Below are 12,138 nucleotides of genomic sequence, written 5' to 3' on the forward strand. Positions count from 1 at the left end.
GATTGGCGTGGACCGTGCTAGTGGACCGGTTCTAAGTTACTACTGGTGTTCACCAGAGCCCGCCGCAAAGCGGGATGGTCTTGCTGCGGCGGTAGTAACCAGGTCGTATCCACTAGCAACGGCTCAACCTCTCTGACTGCTGAAGATAGGCGCGGTACAAGGGAGTAGACAAAAGCAAGGTCGGACGTAGCAGAAGGTCGGGGCAGGCAGCAAGGATCGTAGTCAGGGGCAACGGCAGGAGGTCTGGAACACAGGCTAGGAACACACAAGGGAACGCTTTCACTAGGCACGATGGCAACAAGATCCGGCGAGGGAGTGCAGGGGAAGTGAGGTATACATAGGGAGTGCACAGGTGAACACACTAATTAGAACCACTTGCGCCAATCAGCGGCGCAGTGGCCCTTTAAATCGCAGAGACCCGGCGCGCGCGCGCCCTAGGGAGCGGGGCCGCGCGCACCGGGACAGGACCAACGGAGAGCGAGTCAGGTACGGGAGCCGGGGTGCGCATCGCGAGCGGGCGCCACCCGCATCGCGAATAGCTCCCGGCTGGAGGCGGTATCGCAGCGCACCCGGTCAGTGGATCTGACCGGGGCGCTGCAGTAGCGAGGGTGTAGCGAGCCCTCCGGGGAGGAGCGGGGACCCGGAGCGCTCGGTGTAACAGATAGGAGATAAGATGTCTAGCAGAGGAGTACCCCTTTAATTCTGCAGGCTTCAGTGATGACTTCTGAAGCCTGCAGAAAATGTCTGTGTCTTATTGTTCTGATGATTTGCATTCTGGGAATTTCAACTTTACACCAAACATTATACAAGTAGGAAAAAGTAATTGCCCCCTGAATAGTAAAAGATGATGGGAAGGGCTTATAAATTTTCAATAGAAAAAATAAATAAAAACTGTGTCCTAAGTGAAGATCTCTAGATCTCTAAATCTCAAAAAATAAATATAAAAAAAATTTAAAAAAAATTGTTTTAAGAAAAAATTTAGTTAATTTTTTTACATGAAGATCCTTCACTTCCTTCACCACGCAGCCAATTTTTGTTTTTGTTTTTTTATGTTTCTCTTTGTCTTTTAAGAGCCATAACTCTTTGAGTTCTCCGTCAGCAGGGCCATACGAGTAATTGCTTTTTGCTTGACTAATTGTAATTTGTAGGGACATTACTCATTTTACCATTTTATTGTAAAATACATTACAAAACAGAACGCTTTTTTTTTTTTTTTTTTGCAGTGAATAAAAAAAATGCAATTAAGACATTTTTTTTTATTTTTTTGGGAGGGGTGGGGGGGGGGGGGGGTTAGGGGAGGGTTACACCATTCACCATGCTGTAAAATTAATATATTATCTGTGTTCTCCAGATTGGTACAATAACAACAAAACCTTCTAGATGTTTTCAAAATGTCTATGAAGTTATATAAGTACTAATTTCTTACACAATAATCTATCATTTTTATTGGTAACCTTTTTCACATTGATTAGACTTTTTAATCGCTTTTTATAACATTTTTTGTGATATGTGATGTGACAATAAAAATACACAATTCTGGAGTTTTTTTTTTTCCCATTTACACCATTTTATTGTGCTATTTTATATTTTATTAACATTATATTTGAATAGTTTGGACTTTTCCACACGTGACAATAGAAAATGTTTAGGCAGTTTTTTTTTATTTATTTTTTTACACACATGAGCAGGAAATGGTGTTCAGGAGTAGGGACTTCTGTCTTTGATAGGAGTCCCTGCTCCTGTGTTTATAGTGGGGAGCCATTACACAGTATGCCTCTCTGCTAAGTGAAAATTCACTGAGCTAGACAAAGAGGCGGCTCAGTGAATGTAGGTTAAAAACGGTGATGCATGCTGCATTGCTGCTCATCGACCTTGGCCCAGTGAATGGTCTCTGAGCAGTGGTGAGACGTGCAATGTATTTATCGCTGCTCCTCTATGTAGTTTTCTTGGCATTTTGTGTGGGTACAGCAGAGATTATCCGCAGGCGCGGCACCACTGTGCGTTCGACACGCTACCAGGAAGGCTATCCTTCTTGGAGTCATCCTGCCTATTAGGTGTTGTGAGTAACTGACATGGGGGACATTGTTTTGACTCGTTAATACTGGTTTCCATAAGTCTGGGCTTATATTGTAGGACTGTATCAGTCCGCTGACATTGGTGGATATAGTTTGTTTAACAACTGTCCTAATAAGTTTCCATATACAGTGACCCCCCGACCTACGATGGCCCCGACATACCATATATATACAGTGACCCCCCGACCTACGATGGCCCCGACATACCATATATATACAGTGACCCCCCCCGACCTACGATGGCCCCGACATACCATATATATACAGTGACCCCCCGACCTACGATGACCCCGACATACCATATATATACAGTGACCCCCCGACCTACGATGGCCCCAACATACCATATATATACAGTGACCCCCCGACCTACGATGGCCCCGACATACCATATATATACAGTGACCCCCCGACCTACGATGGCCCCGACATACGATCATTTCAGCATACGATCACTCTCAGAGACCATCGCATGGTGAAGGCAGCATCAACATACGATGCTTTTGTATATCGGGGCCATCGCATAAACGTCTATCCTGCAGCGCAGACTGCTTCAGTCACCACCGGATAGCCGTTTACGGTGCCCCGTGTGGTCCGCTGATGATCACTTACCTGTCCTCGGGGCTCCGGTGCGTCCTCTCCGGGATCCCCTCCATCGTCGGCGCTCTCCATCGTCGTCGTCGCTGCGCACGCCGTCCCGTCATACAATAGGAGCGGCGTGCGTAGCGACGTGATGGCGGCGACGGAGAGTGCGGATGCCGGGGAAGCAGAGGCCTTGCCGGAGCATCGGGGACACCCCGGGGACGCGGCGACAGCGATGGACGGCGACATCCAGGGCGGCAGTGACGAGCGGTGACGGTCCTGAGCGGCGGGGACAGGTGAGTATAACCTCCAATACCAGTGGTCTTCAACCTGCGGACCTCCAGATGTTGCAAAACTACAACTCCCAGCATGCCCGGACAGCCAACGGCTGTCCGGACATGCTGGGTGTTGTAGTTTTGCAACATCTGGAGGTCTGCAGGTTGTAGACCACTGTCCTATACTTTACATTGCACGGATCCCTCAACATACGATGGTTTCAACAAACAATGGTCCATTTGGAACGGATTACCATCATATGTTGAGGGATCACTGTGTGTAACCTCCGAGCTAGGTGTGATGTGGAGACACACTACTTAGTCACTGGTAACCATTAGTGCCAATAGACTGGTTCTAACAGTGATTTAAATAGTAGCACACCTTTCTTTCCAGGACCTATTATTTTCATTAGTGTGTACATAATTATCTGTGAGTGTTTTTTCTTTACTTATTATACCTGATTCATTGCATTTATTTGTATATACCTGAACTAGTCCCCTGATGATACCATTGCTAAAGGTAGTTGAAACACGTAGGGAGTATAGGGTGTAACGGTGACATTAGGGTTAAGGTTTCAGTGTGGGGCCGCCCTTTTCAGGGTGAGGCAACACTTGCCAAGAAGGGCACAATAGGGAATAGTGTAGGGCCATATAGAAATCCCTAGCCCCTGCCCCCATTGTACATATCTGGATCTCTCCCCATATCTATCACCATTCAGGATATATAATTACACACTATTGTGTATGTGTTCACATAATTCTTTGGTGTTGGGTACTTTAAAGGGGTTATCCAGGAAAAAACATATATATATATATATATATATATATATATATATATATATATATATATATATATATATCTGGCTCCAAAAAGTTTATCAGATTTTTAAATTACTTCTATTAAAAAATCTTAATCCTTTCAGTACTTATGAGCTTCTGAAGTTAAGGTTGTTCTTTTCTGTCTAAGTCCTCTCTGATGACACGTGTCTCGGGAAACGCCCAGTTTAGAAGAGGTTTGCTATAGGGATTTGCTTCTAAACTGGGCGGTTCCCGAGACACGTGTCATCAGAGAGCACTTAGACAGAAAAGAACAACCTTAACTTAAGAAGCTCATAAGTACTGAAAGGATTAAGATTTTTTTAATACAAGTAATTTACAAATCTGTTTAACTTTCTGGAGCCAGTTGATATATATATATATATATATATATATATATATAAGTTTTTTTCCTGGAATACCCCATTAATTATGTATATATGGTCCATTCAAATTCAAAAAAAGTTATGTTTTAGCTAATGCTTTCCTCAAATTTGCAATATATGGTGATATTTTGTGTAGGACACCACAGTAATTACATACAGGAGAATGGACTCTTGTCAAAAACAGGAGTCCCTGCTCCTGTACTTACTGAGCGGCGATATGAATATTGGCCTGAGCACAGAGCACAAAATTTTTTTGCTCTGAATCAAATCCCTCATCTTTACTTGGGTCCAATCCATGAGCCGTACTCAGCCATCCTCTGCAGTTTTGTAGACTTTTAATAGCTCAGCAGTGTGCCCACTCCACCCCCACTCCATTTAAATAGAGGATACCTGTTTTTATGACTGGATCCTTGGTCCTGGTGGTCAGAGGACTGAGCCCTGTACAGTCCCCCTCCCTCTCCTGAATTATGTTACAACAGCAGCAAGAAACAGGCAGAAGAAGACATTGGGCAAAGAACCTCCAGACAGACACCAACATCCTGCATCTCTCCATATTCCTACATGACTACACAAGTGTCCACCAGCTCCTGCCGGTCACACCTACACCTAGGTTACATGTCTTATGTCTAATGTACAATCCTGTCTACAATCAAGTCCCTCTATCTGTTTCTGTTTTTGCCCACGCTGTGAGGATAAAGTGCACAAGTTTTTCATCTCCAAGGGCGAGTTTATCTTTTATGCCAGCAAGAAGAAGGCTGAACAAGGACCTCCCTGCCATTCACCAATCTATTCATTTGGCTACCAGATCACAAGAAGATATCCTGCATACGTCCTTCCAGGTATCATGTTGCGGAACCAGAGATGTCTATACATTACATCACAGAGAGGGGACCTGTCAAGATTCTTATCGGTAGTTTCTGTAATTTTGTATTTACTAAAAAGACAACACACCTGCATTAGTCCTTACACGAGTTAAGAAGCGCAACTCGAAGATTCCTAAATTCAGTAGAGCTGCTAAAGGCCACATTTAAAGGTACAGTGACCAAATCTCCATTCATATGGCTTAAAGGGGTACTCCAGTGGAAAACTTTTTTTTTTTAATCAACTTGTGCCCGAAAGTTAAACAGGTTTGTAAATTGCATCTATTTACAAATCTTAATCCTTCCAGAAATTATAATCTGCTGTATGCTACAGGGGAAGTTGAGTTATTCTTTTCTGTCTGACCACAGTGCTCTCTGCTGACACCTCTGTCCATGTCAGGAACTGTCCAGAGCAGAAGCAAATCCTCATAGCAAACCTGTCCTGCTCCGGACAGTTCCTGACATGGACAGAGGTGTCAGCAGAGAGCACTGTGATCAGACTGGAAAGACTACACAACTTCCTGTGGAGCATACAGCAGCTGATAAGTACTGGAAGGATTAAGATGTTTTAATAAAAGTAATTCACAAATCTTTTTTTTTTTTTTTTTTTTTTTTGTAAGCTTTTATTCATTTATTTTCCATAATACAAAAAGAAAAAAGGACAATTTGTCCCTTCCAACATCACCATTATACATATAAAAAATATATCCTTTTTACCCTCCCCCCCCCCCCCCCCCCCAACCTACCCACCCCAATGGTAGGTTGGGAGGAGAGTAAAAAGTAATTTACAAATCTATTTAACTTTCTGGCACCAGTTGGTTTAAAAAAAAAAAATGTTTTCCACCCGGAGTACCCCTTTAAAAGCTGTGTCATTCCAAACGGTATCAAATAAACTGTGTGTTGTTACATTGTTTCAATACAGTTGTCACAGTTGTTTTACAGAATCCTTATGTACAGAGGTCTCATTCCTGCACTTTGAATATGTGAACAGCCACCAGGGACAAAGGTTTAGGTTTGGTCACATGGGACACTGGGTTTGTTGCACCTCCCTGCCATGTGACATTTCGGATAAAAGGCTACAGTTCCCATATGTTCCTTTGTACCCAGCCAGGGACGGTTCTGCCTATAGGCAAAATAGGCTGCTGCCTAGAGCACCCTCTTGATGGGGGGGGGGGGGGGCACCGTTCTACCTGCCACAAGAGGAGGCCAGCATGAGCAGGAGGTTTGTTACAATGTGTCACCCCAGTAGTAAGGTGGGTTGTGTCAAAGGGGAGGCCTACGGTGACCAAAATCCTTGCACCAGCTCTGTACCCAGCAACCACAGACCCAGACTGCATAAGAGGGCAGGGGCTCCCTCCCCCATCTCACTTTTCTCTTGGCTGCGGTGTGTGAACACTGTCATACAGGCTCAGTCCCTTCCACATTGCGGTAAACATTTCTTCCTTTCAGTCGTCTTTTTCCGACTTGTTTTTGGTCCATTACCCAGATAACCCCCCAGGACCTCATTCTGCTCCTCTAAATTGACTACTTTCCAGTTCTGTTTAATTACGTTCCATTTTCACAGTCTTTCACAATTCTTCTTCACCTGCGATCTATTACCGGTGAAGCACGTGCGGAGATGGGATGAGGTTCCTAAGGAGAATCCTAAGTGCAGGCGGCACCGCGATGTGCGTCTCCAGAGGACGCGGTGGAGGGAATGTGCCATTTAACATCTGCTAAATGGGGTAATTAAATAATTCAATCCGCACTTATACACATTTCATTCCATTCAGAATCGCAGCAAGATAAACATGGAGGGCCATTGTGGCCCATTTGTCGCTGGGCCATATTTTTCATTATGGAAAAAAAGGCTACAAGGAATTTCAATAGAAGTGTAATATTCTCCGCGTTCCTGCTGTGTCTTTATATTTGGCGCACATTGCCAATGCTGATTTCTGTAAAATAACTGGATATCCTAAAACAGTGGTCTCAAACTGTGGCCCTCCTGATGTTGCAAAATGTCAACTCCCGGCATGGCCGGACAGCCGTTGGCCAAACTCCAGAGTGATCCGGGAGCTGTGGGATGGGCCCCCTGGTTAGGGGTCGGCTGTACATGGAGATCATTGGGCCGCTGCACCGGAGGAGGGTCGGTTTGGCCTCTGCTGGGGGATTTACCTCTCTTGGAGTATATTTCTCTCACCCTATACTGGCGTGTGGACAGAAGTCATCTGTCTGCCTGTCTGTCTGCATTTACATTGTGTTCATTGATATATGTCATATATGTGAGTGTCCCTCCAATTTTATAGAAAAAAAATTATAATATAATAATAAAAAAAATATATATATATGAACTGTGAGCCGCTTTCCGTTAGCACGCCCACCTCTCCACCTGTGCCACGGGCCGACCGCTACCGCCTCCGGCTAAATGCTTGTACGAGAAGAACAATAAGGTCCGGCAATAGAGTGGTTGCAGGTAAAAACTGTTTGTAGCTTTATTGACGATATCGCAGTACAAAGCTGGAAGTCTGACGCGTTTCGCAATAATGCTTAACGTAATAATGCGAAACGCGTCTGACTTCCAGCTTTGTACTGCGATATCTTCAATAAAGCTACAAACTGTTTTTACCTGCAACCACTCTAGTGCCGGACCTTATTGTTCTTCAAATATATATATATATATATATATATATATATATATATATATATATACATAAAAAAAGAGGATTGCAGCAGCACACATTGGTCAAAAAAATTGAGGCTCTTAGCGCACTTTTTGATCTAAACGTGTCCCCCATCCACCACGGGGAGGTGGGCTCATTTAGGATGGGAACCTAGCACAAATTCTGAGCCTAACACTCAACTATCCACTCACCTCTGCTGGGCATATAGCCTCCGACTGGGTGACATGCTGGATCCATTTAAAACTCCACCTGTGAGAAAGGGGGAGGGGTGCACAGCTAAAGAAGGTGCCATTACCCCTGAATTGTACATACAAGAAAAAGGAAAAATAGCCGTCACAACAGCCTAATACACGGGTGCACACTGCCATGGTATCAGAGTATACAAAAAAAGAGGATTGCAGCAGCACACATTGGTCAAAATCCGCTGCTGCAATCCTCTTTTTTTGTATACTCTGATGCCATGGCAGTGTGCACCCGTGTATTAGGCTGTTGTGCCGGCTATCTTTCTTTTTTCTTATATATATATATATATATATACATATATATACAGTGTCCCCTCAACATACGATGGGAATCCGTTCCAAATGGACCATCATTTGTTGAAATCATCGTATGTTGAGGGATCCGTGCAATGTAAAGTATAGGACAGTGGTCTACAACCTGCGGCCCTCCAGATGTTGCAAAACTACAACTCCCAGCATGCCCGGACAGCCAACGGCTGTCCGGGCATGCTTGGAGTTGTAGTTTTGCAACATCTGGAGGTCCGCAGATTGAAGACCACTGGAATTGGAGGTTATACTCACCTGTCCCCGCCGCTCCGGACCGTCACCGCTCGTCACCGCTGCCCTGGATATCACCTCCCATCGCTGTCGCCGCGTCCCCGGGGTGTCCCCGACGCTCCGGCAAGGCCTCTGCTTCCCCGGCATCCTCGCTCTCTGTCGCCGCCATCACGTCGCTACACACGCCGCTCCTATTGGATGAGGGCACGGCAGCGACGTGATGACGACTATGGAGAGCGCCGACGATGCAGGGGATCCCGAAGAGGACGCGCCGGAGCCCCCGAGGACAGGTAAGTGATCGTCAGTGGACCACACGGGGCACCGTAAATGACTATCCGGTGGTGGCTGAAGCAGTCTGCGCTGCAGGATCGTATGTTGATGCTGCCTTCACCATGTGATGGCGTCTGAGAGTGATCGTATGCTGAAATGATCGTATGTCGGGGCCATCGTAAGTCGAGGGGTCACTGCATGTATATATATATATATATATATATATATATATATATATATATATATATATATAGTTATAGTTATAAAAAATAAACCTCACACACACATATGTATATATATATATATATATATATATATATATATATATATATATATATACAGTTATACATGCATTATCTATAGGGAAGGCACTGATGGCTTCCGGTGTGGGGGCACTTTCTGGCTTGCACAGTGTTTTTGTGTTCATCTGATGGTCAGGTTGTTGTTTGCTCTCTAAGTGCCTTTCGATGACTGACTATAACATTTTTTTATTTTTTTTTATTTTAGTACCTTCAATTTTTTTTGCAAGTCACAGCAGGCGGTGAAGAAGTGAATAGAAAGGAAATGAAGACTGAAGCTTTGCCTGTCAGAAAGGGCCCCGGCTGGCATAGCGCTTCGCCCACCTCAATGTTAACCAATAGTTTTTTTTTTTTTTTTAGTTTTCTTTTGTTCCTTCTTGTCTTTTAAAAATCTTTAACTCTTCCAATTTCCCATCACTTTTCCATCTGTAGGGTTGTTCGCATGACTCATTTTACCACAAAACGTGCGGTGAAGCCGGGAAAAAAAAATTATTTGTGGAGCAAAATTGAAGAAAAAAACAAACCCTGACATTATGTAAATTTTTGTGTACTTGTCGGTAAAATGTTTAATTTATATTAATTCTTTCGGTCCATACCATGACAACGAGAGCCAATTGATACAGGTTTTGTTTTATTTTACTAGGTTAAAAAAAAAAAATGATAAGTTTATGTATCCAAATTTTTGCATGCTTAAAATTGTCCTTTACGAACCCCTATAATTTTTTTTCATATATGGGGCTTTATGAAGGCTCTTTTTGTGCACTGTGACCTGTTTTATTGGTAGCATTTTTGTTTTGTTAAAAACTATTGCTTTTTATTAATATTTTTTTTTCTGGTATTCAACTTTTATCAGGGAAGGGGCTTATTCACATTTATTTTTACTTTTTTTTTTTTCATTCTTTTACACTGTTTTTAGTACACATAGGGAACTTTTCATCATATAAGACGCTCCGGCATATAAGACGCACCCAATTTTAAAGCATAAAAATCTAGAAAATAAAGATTCTGAACCAAATACAATGTAAAGTATAGGACAGTGATCTTCAATCTGCGGACCTTCAGATGTTTCAAAACTACAACTCCCAGCATGCCCGGACAGCCAACGGCTGTCCGGGCATGCTGGGAGTTGTAGTTTTGCAACATCTGGAGGTCCGCAAGATGAAGACCACTGGTATTGGAGGTTATACTCACATGTTCCCGCCGCTCCGGACCCGTCACCGCTCGTCACCGCTGCCCTGGATGTCCCTGTCGCTCCGGAACGTCTCTGCTGTCCGGTATCCTTGCTCTCCGTCGCCTCAATCATGTCGCTACGCACGCCGCTCCTATTGGATGACCGGACGGCGTGCGCGACGACGTGATGACGACGGAGAGCGCCGGCCAAGCAGGGGATCCCGGCACGGAGCAGACACCGAGGAGGCAGGTAAGGTCCCTCCCGGTGTCCTGTAAGCTGTTTGGGACGCCGTGATTTCACCGCGGCGGTCCAGAACAGCCCGACTGAGCAGCCGGGTTAGTGTCACTTTCGCTTCAGACGCGGCGGTCAGCTTTGATCGCCGCGTCCGAAGGGTTAATACAGGGCATCACCGCGATCGGTGATGTCCTGTATTAGCCGCTGGTCCCGGCCGTTGATGGCCGCAGGGACCGCCGGTTTTAATGTGTATTTGCCGCATAAGATATACGGCGAAAAATACGATACATTCATTGGAATGCTGGGCTATTGCACAGCTGTAACGCGACTGTTTGGCAACCACTGGTGTGCCATCTGTCCTGGCTCTTACCAACATTATACGACATCTTCTGGGCCATGTGTCTGCTCCTGTGCCATGAGGCCTTCCTCCTCTGGAACGTCTCCTGCTGCTTCTGCCATTGCTGGAGTTTTCGCTCCGCCTTCTAGGGGCTGCACGCAAGCACTGGCTGAAATATATAAAGCCAGTGTGCTCTCCTTAGTGGATCCCCTCTAATCCCTGCCTGGCACTGCCTATATAACTCTGCTCCACCTGTTGCCTGATGCCTCAGCAAGAGAGTTGTTCCTGCACAGCAAAGGTCTCTGAGTTGTCGGATGATCAAGTGCTTCTTGACTATTGCCTGACTACTGGACTTTGTATATAAATTTGACCACTCCGCTATCAGCTAGCAGATGCACATGTAGCCTACTCAGCTCTGCTGTTCTCACAGAATTAACACTGCTATAAACACTAAGTCTGATCACCTGTATTTGGCTCCTCCTGTCTATATCCTCTGTTTTTTGCCAGTCCGAACAGCTGCCACCAGGGGCATAGCTAGAAACCACAGGGCCCCGATGCAAAAAATTGTCCTGGGCCCCCCTACTCCCTGACGACCCCTTACTCGGCTGTACAACAAGATCAGTGACCACAGCACTGATGGGACACAGTCAGGAGAATACAAAGTGAAGTCACTTACAGACAGGGCAGGACTGGGACAAAAAAAATAGACCCAGACATTTTAGAATAAGCAGCTCATTTTTATAAAGTGGCTCTCCAGATGTTGCAAAGCTACAACTCCCATCATGTCTAGAGAACCTCAGGCATTATGAATGTTGCCGCTTTATAACATCTGGAGAGCCACAGATTGGGTCAGACAGAACACACAATGATATCACTGACCTGAGTGACGTCTTCTCTGTTGTCTTTTCTTTTCTTCTCCATCTGGTCCAGACACCAGGACGTCTTCCAGCTCCATCTTCTCTGCAGAGTCTGATGCCAGAACATCATTGGTTTCTTAATTTGTCAGCAGATCCTCATCCTCTGTATAAAGACAATAATCATTATAACACTGTACCCCCTGAACATAATACTGCCAACCACTGTCCCCTCTAAATAAATATTGTAACGCCGAGCGCTCCGGGCCCCTCTTCCCCTCCAGAGCGCTCGCGGCGTTACTCTCCTACTTGCAGCGCCCCGGTCAGCGAGCGTGACCGGGAGCGCTGCTCTGTGTTCCCTCGGCGGGGATGCGATCCCCGTGGCGGGACGTGCCCACCCGCGCGTCGCATCCCGTGTCACTTACCAGCCCTGTCCTTCTGCTCAGTCTCGGCACGCGTGGCCCCGCTCCTTAGGGCACGCCCGTGCTGGGTCTCTCAGATTTAAAGGGCCAGTGCACCATTAATTGGTGCCTGGCCCAT

The sequence above is a fragment of the Hyla sarda genome, chromosome 8, assembly GCF_029499605.1.
Source record: "Hyla sarda isolate aHylSar1 chromosome 8, aHylSar1.hap1, whole genome shotgun sequence".
NCBI lineage: Eukaryota > Metazoa > Chordata > Amphibia > Anura > Hylidae > Hyla > Hyla sarda.